At 40.2% G+C, this 13990-nt stretch overlaps 1 protein-coding gene across 4 annotated transcripts in view; it reads left to right on the plus strand.

Moving 5' to 3' along the window:
- Positions 1-13990, plus strand: part of LOC109038460 (sialin) — a 66173-nt gene that overhangs the window by 23601 nt on the left and 28582 nt on the right. The window contains exon 1 of one of the 4 annotated variants that reach the window (XM_072301035.1): positions 12189-12361. The exons of 2 other annotated variants lie outside the window; for them this stretch is intronic. The gene's annotated coding sequence lies outside the window, so the exon portion shown is untranslated. Of the gene's footprint in view, positions 1-12188; positions 12362-12450; positions 12470-13990 lie in introns of those variants that run through there. One more of the 4 variants, XM_072301036.1, reaches the window with a different exon arrangement.

A 13990-nucleotide genomic window follows, 5' to 3' on the forward strand; every position in this document is an offset into this window, starting at 1 on the left:
TGATGACGATTTTTGAATGGTTTTATCGACCAATTAGAAACCAGAGAGCGACGAACATTCAAAAATCGGCTAAGCTTTTTTAAAGTAGGAAGAAAGACAACATTTTCCCATGCAATAAATCTCCCCCTTCAGAGTTACAGCATATCAAAGTCGCGGCCAAAAAACAGTTTTCTTGATTGTGACGATATTTATGAATGAAAATGCATAGAAGTTAGCATTTTTACTTTCTTCCACACACTGAACACATTTCTAACCCTAAAAACAAAAATCAAAAGTTTATTGAGTAGTTTCAAGGGGTTTAAAGTTTTCAAAGAGGTGATTTTTTGGGATAACGTCATAGAACAAGATAAAGTCTTAATTTGATCAAATAAAAAAAAAAACGATTCTAAAAACACTCGTGTTTAACTTTGGAACGCATTTTACAACCGTCCATAGGAAAAGGGACCTTTCTGATCTCCCTTGAGGGCTGAGGAAGTACCTATCGTTTTTTGTAGTGGAATGATTTTTCTTGAGTTGGGTCGTAAAATCGAATTTTGAGACTTCGATTGAAAACTGTCTGATAGGTAATTGCGAAAAATTCAAATTTCATTCAATTTTTCCACAATTCCATCAATAAAGGGAGCAAAATCGCATTTAATCCACATATACGTTCCTTGCACATGGGCGATCAGAATTGAACCGATTATTTTCCAAATCACGTAAGCGCCAAAATTGCGAATGCGAGAAAAACAAGAAAAATCGTTTTATTCGCTTTGTTGACAATCTTCGAATTCCAAAAAATGAATGTTCTTATATTAGGAGGCTATTTTGAAATCAGACATGATTGATTATACCAGAGAAAACAAAGAAAAAACAACCCCTCTACCACCAAAATAGAGATTATCGCCTACGCTATTTGGAAAATAATCTGTTCAATTTCGAACAGCCCTTCCGCGAGTTAACGTTTTCTGAGCTGCAAGCTTCAAACCACCATAATGTACCGTGGGTCCGTTCAACCATTACGTAAGCTCATAAGCTACTTAAGGGAAGGAGGGGATCTGGTCCTCCTCTGCAAGGTCTCAGGAACGGGAAGGAAGGGGACCTCAAGCCCCATAGAGAAAAAAAAGGAGGTGTTTGCATCTTGAGGTTTGTTTACCCTGTGACGTAGGTCGGTACAACCTGGCCAGCGAAATCCGGAATTCGAAGTATAAAAAACGGACCTTAATGTCCGATTTGTTTGCTTTAATCAACTCCTGATATAATTTCAAACACTTTATGTGAAATGCTTTTTTTCCATAAACTACACCATTTCCAAGAAAATTGATGACAAAAGTCGCCGTACCTACCTACGTCATCAAAAAATGCCCAGATGCCCGAAGTGCAAACACCTCCTTTTTTTTCTCTATGCACAAGCCCAGGTTTCCCTAAGTCTTCCACTTCAGAGACTTTTATATTTTTAAATCAAAACAATCTTTCATATACTTTTCAAGCTTTCTCTGCTTCGTTTTTGCAAATTGGTAGGAGTCAGGCAAGCCTCGCGTAATTCAAAAGGAGGGGGGGTCCAAAAGTTGGCCAAAATGCCTGACGTAATACTTGAACGGCCCCACCTGCTTGGTTCCACTTTTTTGGGCAATTGTTTTTGCCGCAAATGCTTGTAAGAGTACTCCGGGGCCCGTAACCACATGAGTAATCTCCCCACAAAGGTACTTAACCGGTATGTAGGTCAACCTAATGCCTAATGCAATGAATGATCGAGAAGAATATGATAAAAGTGACAACATGAGAAGCCCGTGAGATAGAGTGATAGCAGCCAGGGAAAACCGGCAAACCGGTCCCCGCAATCCCCCCTCTTTCCCCTCTCCCTTTCTTTTTATCACTTTTTAGTGCTTCGGAACCTCAGTACTCGGTCCTGTCGCTGTCGCGGTCTCGCGCGCGGCGCTTCCTCGGGCTTCGAAGATAATGCGTCCATGTTTGATCGTTGATCCAAGCAATGAGTATTGCATGGCAAGAGCATGTACATACAAGGTGATCCAACAGTTCCTCGCCACGAAAACCAGGCATCATCCTTGTAAAGAGCTTAGCTTGATGCAAAAACAGCTTTTTTCGCCTCCCCCCCCCCCCTAGAATTGCTTCAAACTTTGTCTATTGAATACTCATACTTGAGCGCTTCTTTTCCCAAATGTTCAGACTCCTCAAAAACTGGGGAAGGGGCAGAAGGGGTGGAAGACATAACCTGTGAACATCGATATCTCTCTTCATTCGAGAGATGTCGAGGTTCACAGATTTTGACCTCCACCCCCCCCCCCCCTAGTACCCCCCTCAAGACATTATTGGAGGATCTGAAAATGTGGGAAAAGAAGCGCTCGAGTATGAGTAATCGATTGACAAAGTTTGAAGAAATTCCGGGAGGGGGGGGGGGCGTAAAAAGCCGTTTTTGCATCAGGTTCTTTGGAACAAAGTGAGGTAGAGACGTGAAATTATGTGAGTGCTCAAAGGAAACGATTTTTGGGAACCTCCAACATTTTAAAGGGACCGACTTGAGAAGGGGCGAGAATCCTGGGGGCTACAGGAGAGGTGCGGGACTTGTCCATCACCTTGTTTGTATTGACCGCAGAACCGCAATGCAGCACACAATGGTTCCGAAGCCGAATTTCATCGAATTGAACTCACCTCAGCCAGGTTGTCGTCGTAGCCGGAGGGCCAACATTCGGGGGGGGGGGGGGGGGTTGGCCCGCTGGAAGGTAACGGCGGCGTCTTTCCGTTTTTGATTAATCGATAAATCGACTTTTTTAGTAATTGAAAATTAAGCCAACAATTAATTATCGAATCAAATCAAAATTTTCTGAGTATGTAATTTATTAATGTTCACACTTTGCAACGATTTTCCAAAATCATTAATGTGAACTTCGAAAAATTTCACCTTTTCACTTTTCACGTTTTCATTCATTCCACCTTTTATTCCAGTCCGGCGTTGCCAGATTGTGCGATAATGTGAATATTCTACATGGTTTTGATAGGGGATAAGTACTGGAAAAGCAGCATATATCGGCAACATTAGAGCCTGGAAAAAGGACGAGAGGCTTCCTTCCTGGGAAAACCCATGATTTATCCGGAAATGTCATTGAAACAAATTTGTTCCGCTTGAAGCATTAAATGTATTCTAGGGAAAGCTATCATATATATAAGCTCCGAGACCTCCTAAATTTGTGTATCTGGTAACGCTTAGTTCCAGCGTTCTACCTGGCCGATTTTCATGATTTTTGCGGTTATTGACAGGCAATTGTCTCTAGATAAGCCCGCTTTATTTAGATTTTGAAAATATGACTCAGGTTTTTTTAATATTACATAGTAAAGTTACGAATTCTCCCATTTAAATAATGTAATTTTATATTTTTTGTCATAGTTCGTTTGAGCGTTCTGCGGGGCCGATTTCCATAATTTTTGCGGTTATCGACAGGCGATAGTCCCTAGATGAGCCCGCTGTGATCAGAATTTGAAAATAGGAGCCAGGTTTTTTATATTAGAGGAGACCAGAATGCTTAAAAAGGGGGGCAAACTTTGAAATTCTCGCCAACGAAAAATGGCGGGAATTTCAAATTTAACGGAAAATTGAAGTAAACGGGAAATTTTGAATCTTGGTCTGTTAATAGGGTAAGTGAATCGGAGGTATGCTCCTTTGCTACAGACTATCCAAAAGCGACGAAACGCTCCGTTCCGTTTCGCGTAAGTCTTGGCGTGAAGTTTGAAATAAATGCCGATTTTTTTCATTCGATTCTAATTGGTCCAATTGCTCCCGGCCAGAGGGAGTTTGGATAAGTAAGAGTCGGGTATGAAAATCTTTTCATTTTCTTTGGTCGTTCTTTTGTCGACGCGGACCTAAAAGAACGCGAAGCGTCCTCTGGGGGTTGGGCCGGGGGCATAGCCCCCTAGTTTTAAAATAATCTTAATCTCTATATTATACAGCTACAAGCAAAATCTTGGAAGCACTATTTCTGACGAACTGCCGGACCGATAAGGATGATCTTTACATGTATGTCATCTGTAGTAGATGTAGATGTGCAACAAATTATGAAACCCCGAACTTTTAATATTGTAGAGCTTTTAAAGCTCATGTCACTTAGGTCCAATGTTAATAGCGTGAGAGATATGTAGTTTCCGCTAGAAACGTCAAGGTGTGGGATTCTACCTGAGTGACTCGAATAAACAGTAAAACAATGGAAAAGCTCGTGAAGGGCTCCTCATTCGAAGAGTTGAGGAACGGTGCATCGCCCCGGGTTCAATGTTCAAGGTCCAAGGTATAAGGTTTAACTCAATTTTTCCTCCATTCTTCCGGCTTTGATTTGTGGCATTGGTCAATTTACTTGATTGCTGAATTTCTATCAATATTTACAGCAGATAAACAGCAGATACAAAGTGAGAAGGCGGGCGCTGCGTCGCGTCAGGACGGACCAAATATTATTAACTCTTAACGGTCGAAATCCGATTTTTTTTTGTTTTTTTTAAATTAAGTATTTAAAAATAACATAATAAATGGAAATTTCTCCAGTAAGTGGACTGTGAAATTATGTACATCCAGCTTTTCCTTATCATTTACAAATCTGAGTGTTAAGTCAAAAATTTTGAAATCGATGCAGCTCGAACACAAAATGGTGTATCAAAATGGAAGAACATTTTTGCCTATACATATGCGTATAGGGCCCGCGAAACGGGCCTGAGGGCGCGAGGCGTCTTCTGGGGGGTTGGGCCGCGTAGCGGTCAGGGGGCAGGGCCCCCTAGTAATTGTAAATGGACACAGATGCTACAAAAAAGAAAAAATAGACGAGAGTAAAACGTTAACAGTTCTGTTTTTCTGTTTTCTTACCTTCAGTTCATATATTTTAGACACTTTAGTAGACACTAGTTAGACACTTTCATTGTTTTCTCTTTCAAGCAGGTATTTTTCTTTACGTAAGGCAGTGCTTGACCCCCTTCCCATCATCCCCTCAGTAAGGCGCCTCTTGACCACCCCCCCCCCCCCACCCCCCGGATGCCTCACTTGATATATGGATTTATATTTGGGGGTGTCTCCGAATATAAAGAAAAGAAAGGGGACTCTTCAGAGGATTCGTCTATAATCAGCTTTCCACGCCGGTTCAGATTAATATTTTCTGAAAAATGGGCGCTTAGCACCAATTTTAGCCTGCATCAGGTTTGCTTTACTCTTTCCTCTCCTTAATCAGGTTTTCAAGGAGGCCTTGATCCCCTTCTTATCTCACCTCTTCTTTACAAAAAAGGATATAATTACGTTTGCAATCAGAGGGAATGAAAGAAAAACATTGGAGAGATTTGTATGCGATGAAACTACAAGAAAAAAAACACAAGTGAGCTCATGGCGGTTCGAAACTCGAACTTAACTGCTGTTGAACAGTTTTCAGACCGCTATGCCGCACCGATAGTCTTCTGAAGAAGTTAAGCTGAACTTTTGCTATTTCAGTGAGTCAAATCGTGGAAGGAGATCCACGGTTGCCCCTTTCCTCCACCCGATGGGACTGACGTCCATCCAAATGTTTTTTTGAAGAAATGATCGATCCCCATCATTGCTTCCTCTCCACGTTTTTATTAATGTTCATATGATGGGACGTTCTGGTAATAAGTTTCCGTGACAAAATAATTTTTGGTTTGGGACTCTCCAAAATGTATACACCATATGTTTTATCTTGACTTTTAAAGGACTTTTGATGAAACATAAAATAAAGACTTTTACGAGAATACACCTGTTTATTCAAGAACTTGCATGGTCGGACATCTTGTATGAGTGTGTGTGAGGAGTGGGGTTTGACCTGGTCACATGATCCATGGTTGCCATATCTATATGATACTTTCTGACATTACAACATCTCCCTTTTTGAGAAAAAAAAATTTAAATCTTACTTTACATCTCCCTTTTTGAGAAATTTTCTTTTTTTTAGATTTTAGTACAATTCACAGATTACACTTGAGAGGGTTACAAAACAGAATTTACTCTAAGTTTTACATGACATAATCTTTGTGCCACTGAGGGACACGTCTAATTCTACGTGGAATTACATTTTCAGGTTCATTATTTTGCGCTTGACCGTTAGGCAGGGCATTATTAACAACTTGTGCATTTGGGGGTACATTATTATCAGGTTCAATTACATTATGTAACTGGGTATTATCATTTAATTCTGCCTCCATAAAATCATAGTTGTCATTTTGTTGCAAAAGTGGATTGAAACGTTCAGTTTGAGATTTTTTTAAATGAAAAGTATTTCTACGCAAATTACCATGAGCTGTTTGAACAATATACGAACGAGGGGTACCTGCTGGACCTACAATTATTCCTTTAATCCAGATTTTATCTTTTCGAACAGCAACATTGTCACCCGCCTTAAATTCAGTTTCAGATCGTGTAGCAGATTTATCAAACTGTTCTTTAACTTTAGCTTGCTTTTCAAGAAACTTTTCTCTTGCATTCACTACTTTAGGTTTCAACTGATTAGGATTAACAGGTAACTTGCTTCTCAACTGACGACTCATTAAAATTTGAGCTGGACTGACTTTCATACCTGTCAAAGGCATGTTTCTATATTCTAACAGCATTTCATCAAGATCAACCTTAGACTCTTTGCTTTTCTTTATCATTCCTTTGGCTATTTTTACATAAATTTCAATCATTCCATGTGCTTGAGGAAAATTTGGGCTGGTTGTTAGGACCTTACCCTTATGTTCTTCAATGAAATTTTTAAATTCTCTGGCTCCGAAAGGGACATTATCACAAATAATTTCTTTAGGATAACCATGCGTTGCAAAGATTGGTTTTACAGCATTAATCACCGTTCTAGCATGGTGAGATGGGACTTTTGTTATTTCTAACCATTTAGACAGATAATCCACTAAAATAAGGAAACTCTCCCCATTTAACTCAGCAAAATCAATACCTAAAACTTCAAATACATTCTTTGGTAATTCGATGGGCATCAAGGGTTCATTACGATTGTTCATTGAAAATTTTTCACAAATCGGACAATTTTTTACAAAATTCGTTACATCAGAATTCATACCTGGCCAATAATACAATTCAGTGGCTTTCGCAATAGTTTTTGAAATACCAAAATGACCTAAATGCAACAGCGTAAGAAATTTTTCTTTCATTGCTCTTGGAACCACAATTCTCTCATCGTTGAAAATTACTCCATCTTCTAGATACAAAAATTCTTTAATTTTCCAAAATGGTTTTACATAATCTGGCCAAACACTTTTATTATTAGGCCAACCATTGAGTAGGTATTCTTTTAAAATTTGTAGAGTTGGGTCATTTTCTGTTTCTCGCTTCAACTCTTCTAAATCACTTAAACTACCTTTTTCTTCAGTTAGGACGGAATGGACATACTCCATTTCTTCTGGATCGTCTTCCGCTACATCCTGCAAATATTGCCTAGACAACAGATCAGCTATGTACATTTTTCGACCTGGCTTAAATATTATCTTAACTTTGAAATTATACAACCTTTGTCTGAATTTCTTCAATCTTTGAGATTTAATTTTACATATGTCCTTATGAACCAAATAAGAAATAGGTTTATGATCACATTCAACAGTTACATCTCTACCATAAGTAAATTGGTAGAATTTTTCAAGCGCTGCAATTATTGCATAAAATTCCTTGTCGATTTGACCCCAGATGTTGGTTTGTGTTTCTGTCAGAGCCTTAGAAAAATAGGCAACTGGTCTACCTAACTGCATCAAACATGCTCCAATTCCTGATTTTGACGCATCAGATTGTAACACTATTTCTTGAGACGAATCGAAATTACTTAAAATAGGTGCTTCAGCAACTCTCTTTTTTAATTTTGCTAACACTTCAGAGTGATACGGGGTCCACAAAAATTCTACATCTTTTTTAAGTAACTCACGTAAAGGAGCTGATTCATTACTTAGATTAGGCAAAAACTGTCTTACATAGTTCAACATCCCCATTATTGACATTAGTTCTTTTTTATTTTTGGGGTCTGCAATCGCAGTTAACGCTCTCGTTCTTTCCGGGTCGATTTGCCTTCCTTTTTCCGAAAAAATAAACCCAGTGAAATGCGCAAACCTTTGTTTGTATTGAAGTTTTGACAACTTAAATTTAACATTATGTTTTCTGGCCTGAATTATTACCAGATTGATGCTTTCATCGTGTTCTTTTTCTGTGTCATTAGCTACGAGGATATCATCGATGTACACTGTCACACCTTTGATTCCTCCAAAAATAGTTACATTTCTTTCATGGCAACACTCTGCTGCACAGATTATCCCAAAAGGCATACGTAAAAATCTATAAACTCCAAAAGGCGTGTTAAATGCACACAAACGACTTGAGTATTCATCCAGTTCAAAATGATAAAACGCTTCTTTTTCATCAAACACTGTGAACCATTTTTTACCTGACAGCTTTGCACTGATTTCATCAACAGTAGGGATAGCACATTTTCTTGTTATGAGGCACTCATTTAAATTTTTTGGATCAAGACATAACCGTAAATCACCATCCGGTTTTTCACGGACTAATATATTACTGACACATAACAGTTCTTCATTTATTGGAATTTTTAAAACTATTTCTTGCTTCTCCAATTTATTTAATTTATTCAACAGTTTTTCACTTGTGTCAATCGGATACCGCCTCGGAGGTAAAATTTTAAAATCAGGATTCGGTTTTACCTGAAAACTAACTAAACCTGGAACTTTGCCGCTACCAGTAAAAACATCTCTATTTTTCTCAACAAAAGCTGCTTGTTCTGCATTAGTGCTAACAGAGTGCACCCTTCTTATTACTAATTCAAGGCGTTCACACGCTTCAATACCTAATAATGCTTTAGTGTCACTATCTTTTGTGACATAGAAATCAAAATATCCTCGCACATCAAAACTTGTTTTACAATCCACCTTTCTTACAATACCTAGAGGTCTAGCTACACCGTGACCTATTCCACCTAATATTTCGTTTGTCTTTTCCAGTGGAATTTTAGTTTTCTTTAAAATAGCTTTAAAAATACTTTCTGGTAGAGTGTTTACTTCACTCCCCGGGTCCAGTTTCATACTAACCGGAACGTTTTCAAGGAATATTGTCTCTCTCCATTCCTTTCTTGGCTTTTTCTGTTCACCAACGCTACTGACATTTGGGTGATCTTGGACATCAAGGACATTTACCTGACTCTCATTAGCATTTTCAGCTGGCTTTCCAATTTCTAAATTCTTAGTGGCAGTTTCAAGACATTTATCTGCTTTGTCACAATTTATTACCCTGGCTTCATAAAAACTTGCTTTTGGGCTGTACGCTACTAGCTCATGACATTCTCTGTAAACAACGGATTCGACTGCTCGCTTAACAACATCGTTATTTTTTTCTTCTACGTTAACTTCATTTACATTATTAGCCCTACAACACCTTGCAAAATGATGTAGATTAAAGCACCTTCCACATTCTTTATTATGGGCTGGACATTGTCTCGGCCCATGCTTTGTTGCGCACTTTTTACAATAATAGTTATCATTCCTATCACAATAATTAGACTGTTTACCTCTGAAATTTCCGTTAAAGTCACCTCGGTTTCCACTACGTGATTGAGAGTATTGAGATCTTTGTTGTTGATACTGTCCATTTGGCTGGTTGCTTCTGCTTTGACCACGCTGCGAGTTGGATGACCTCTGAGAATTTCCTCGCCCGCGACCACGACCTCTGAATTTTTGGACTGGATTCACTTCATGGTTTGCTTCATGTTGCTCGGATGATGACATCACCGCTATGCTTGCTTTAGCAGTTTCAACCGCATGTGCTAACTTCTCTGCTTTTTCTAGGGTGAGATCAGAGATTCGGAGAAGATGTTCTTTTAACTTAACATCCGCTACTCCCAAGACAATTCGGTCTTTTAGAATCTCATCTTTGAGAGTACCATATTCACACGTGGAGATCAGACGTTTTAGATCAGACACGTATTCGTCGAAACTTTCATTCGGATTTTGGTTTCGAGAGCTGAACTTAGCTCGTTCCATTGTGATATTTTTCTGAGGTTCCGCCCAAGCATCTAGTTTCGATATCAGTTCACTATAGTCTTCAGACGTTTGTAGACCTAGAGCTTCAATTCTTTCTCGACCTTCAGGACCAATTAAATTTCTTAATTTGGCCGCTTTGACTTTATCGGATTTTGAGTCCCATTCCATTGAGACTAGCAAGTCTTCAAATTCTTGCTTGAACCTCTTCCAGTTTTCTTTGAGGTTACCTTTGACGCTCAACGGTTTTGGTTTAGAACAAACTTCCATAATTGTAAGATATCCAAAACTTACAGTTTTCAAATTTGCATGTGCTTCACCTTAGGCTTCAAAATAGGCTTTCACTGTTCTCAGTCACGTTTGCACTTGATACGATATTTCACTTTCAATAACTTTGGCTTTCACTATTGGCTTTCAAAACACTTTCGGCACGTAAATACATTCGACTGCGCCATGTTTTATCTTGACTTTTAAAGGACTTTTGATGAAACATAAAATAAAGACTTTTACGAGAATACACCTGTTTATTCAAGAACTTGCATGGTCGGACATCTTGTATGAGTGTGTGTGAGGAGTGGGGTTTGACCTGGTCACATGATCCATGGTTGCCATATCTATATGATACTTTCTGACATTACAACACCATAGTGATCAAATGTCCAACTACTTAGCGAACCGAATGTCACTCGCGGAGCGAGTGACTGGGGGTCCAGGGGGCACAGCCCCTTGGCCAACCGCGACGGATGCGCGAAGCGCGCTCAGAACGGTTAGTAACATATGCGCTGGGATGCCCGTCAGGGCTTGCAGGTGGAAAACAGCATTCTGGTTCAATTTGAGAACAAGAAATCTTGTGAGCTGAACATTTTCCGCGATAATATAGCAAACGGTACAGTAAATATATTTCCGCAAATCCTCCTGAAGTTCTGTTTTTCCATAAAGTATCAGCTCTTTTAGGCTTTGATTTGAAATTTTTAGAGGTTATGTGCTGATTTATCGGAATTTAACCTGGGAACTGGGAAGTTTTTTTATTTACGATTAATTGGCAGTATTCATCGATTAAAATTTTAATCGATTAATCGCGCTTCCAGTTGATTAATTAGGTGCTAATCTAAATACTCTATTCAGGAGGGGGTTTTCCCTCTAAAAGGCCGGTGTGTCCCCACCCTTGGAAAATATGTTGTGATTGTATGTAGCGGTTTAACACCGCAATCACACGCTGAATGTGGGAGCTGAATGTGACTTGAATGTGGAAGTTATCGGCCCGATGCCTGAATTTAGCGCGTGGCGCAAAATTCAGCAACGATTCTCAGCAACCATCGAACCAATTTTGAATTTGTCTGAACTATTCGAGTAGATTTAATACACATCTGGATGAAAATAACTCGAATTTGCTAAATTTCAGCCGTTGGGCGATGACTGTTGACTTCCACATTCAGCTGCTAAATTCAGCGTCTGATTGCGGCATGATAGCAGTAGAATCCCCGTGAAACGTGAATAGGTCTTTGCCCTTCCCTTCTTCCTCAATAAGCTACGCTTATAAGGGAACCCAGCCCCGCCCCTGCCATCCTCCAATGATCCCCTGACCAATCGCAATCGGCATTTTGTTTTTTCGCACATTATTTAGTTTTTCCTTCGCGTCGTTTTCGAATCGAACGGTTTAAGTATTTCCGGATCCATCTGGTTTTGCCCCTATTAGGCTCGAGTAGCAGCCGAGTTTGAAAGGATAGTGGATAGTGCCAGCTAAAGTTTTTCCATTAGCGATTAATAATCGCGATCAATCGCGAATTGAAAAATTGGGAAATGTTCAGCACTCATGATTTTGATTCTCAAGTTGAGCTCAAATTGTGATTTACACCTGAGAACCCTCGCGGGCATCCCAGGGTACAGGATGTTGTTTCGAAAATTTACAGTTTCAAAATATGGACGTTGATTGATCCGATAACTGGTGAACTATTAATTAATTATTACTGAATTTTCGATTATCCAAAAATTCGATAAATCGATTTATCAACTAATCGAAAAACTCTAGTGCCAGCAAAGCGGGAGAGTAGTGGTACGGGTGAGTGACTGGGGGGGGGGGGCACTTGTCAAGTGTGTTATCACTCTCACATTTCACATTTCACCTCGGTTTTTAGGTTTTTACGCCGGAGTCGGTGTCGCGTCGGGTGGGGTGGGGTGGGGTGTTGGGCGGTTCAGTCCGCGGCTCGCGGTTCATCGGTCCAGTGCTCTGAGCCAGTGTCGCTTCGCCTCTTGAGGAAAGAGTATTCTCGGGACTTCGGGTAGCGCCAGTGACGAGTGCGAAAGTTTCACCGCGTTCATTGATCTCGTGGCTTCTACCGCGCACCAGGTCCGTGCCCTTCTGTTTATTTTACGTTCTCGTCTTGTTTATCAACTCACCAAAGTTTACTCAGGATCACTCATGAACGCAGCGTCCACTCCGTGTAACCATCCTAGAGTCAGTTCTTTTTTTCATCTCCTTAATCGGCAGTTGTTATGTGCTTAAAAAAAAAAAAGGAGACCACTCCCCCTGGCCGCTGGCCGCGCATCGCGCCCTCATAAAGGCCCCCTTTCGCGGCTCTTCTTGAGTTGTACTCTGCATAGAGCGTCCTGCAGTAGGGACTATCTCCTATCGATAGCCGCAAAAATCAATAAAATCGGCCCTTCACATGAGATCTTCAGGACGAATTGTGACGAATTTTACACTTACATGAGAAATTTTAATCTCAAAATCAATTTATCGCTGAGAACAGCCCTAAACTGCCCCTAAGACGCCGCAATTTCTCAACATTTTTGGGGAAGGTCCCGCCCCGGGCTCCGCTAGACTGGTAAATCCTCGAGCTTCCTTTTGGAGCTGGGGAGGCCCACAAATCATCCTTGATGGAATATTTTATATATAGTGTTTCCTAATCCAAACCTCCCTCAGCAATATGTCCGTCTGGCACTCCGTCCCCCACAAAAAGCTCCTATAGTTCCGCTCACGATTGGTGGTATTTTTACGAAGAACGGCAAGGATTGGTTCAACAAAATTATCCACCCGGCCGCTGTAATGTCCATTGTTCCAACTTATGTTTGCATTTAATCAGAGGAGAACAGCAATTGAGCAGCATTATCTTCTCTCTACTTAAATCTGTGTTGAATATAATCTATTCTTGTTGGAGATGCTAGCCCCTCCGAGAATCAATTTATATCCATAGGTTCAAAATGGAGAGAGAATACGACCACAGGCCAATGCTTTGGATGCTCTCTTTCGGTAAGACGGCAGCGCATATGGCAGAGCGAGCGGTCGCATGTCGCATGTCTAGAAGGGTCTCTTGTAGAAGCAATTACAAACGTCCTATTGTGTTCCTGGGTAATGGTAAACCCTACAGTTCGTTGGGCCTGCAGACATCGCCAAATTCAGATGTGTAGATCTAGGTGGCTGGCATTACTGGTGGCTTTTCTCCAATTTGAGCTTTGTTGATTACATCGATTCTTGTTATAGCATCTCATGGCCGGCCCCTCTGAGAGTCGATTCATCGCCATACCTATGTTTAATTGGAGGGAAAGAAATGTTTCCAGGAATTTGTTGGGATTCGCTACATCCGCAGGGAACTAAACTACTCATCCGGGAAAGTCCGGGGACTTCTTTTTCCACGGCAAGATCTACCTATATTATTTTTCAGTCCGGTGGTTTGCATTGGGTCTTTAGAAATTAGGTAAAAATATGTTATACCAAAGAAGAAGAAAAACTCCTTTTTTTCCGAGTCCCAGAGAAAAATTTAGTTCTTCCAACAGCATCTGGACGAAAATGAGAGGAAATCCTCGATTTTGTTTTAGAAATCAAGGGAAATCGGGAAAACTTTTGAGGTTGAAATGTAAGTAAAGGATTCGAGACTATGTGATGAAGCAAAAATTTTCTACAGCAGAATTTTCTGAACCCCTCTTACCTTGGCTAGGGGTGCAGAAAATGCCTGATCTCGCAATCCTAGGGTTGCGA

Source organism: Bemisia tabaci, chromosome 5 (genome assembly GCF_918797505.1).
Source record: "Bemisia tabaci chromosome 5, PGI_BMITA_v3".
NCBI classification, from domain to species: domain Eukaryota; kingdom Metazoa; phylum Arthropoda; class Insecta; order Hemiptera; family Aleyrodidae; genus Bemisia; species Bemisia tabaci.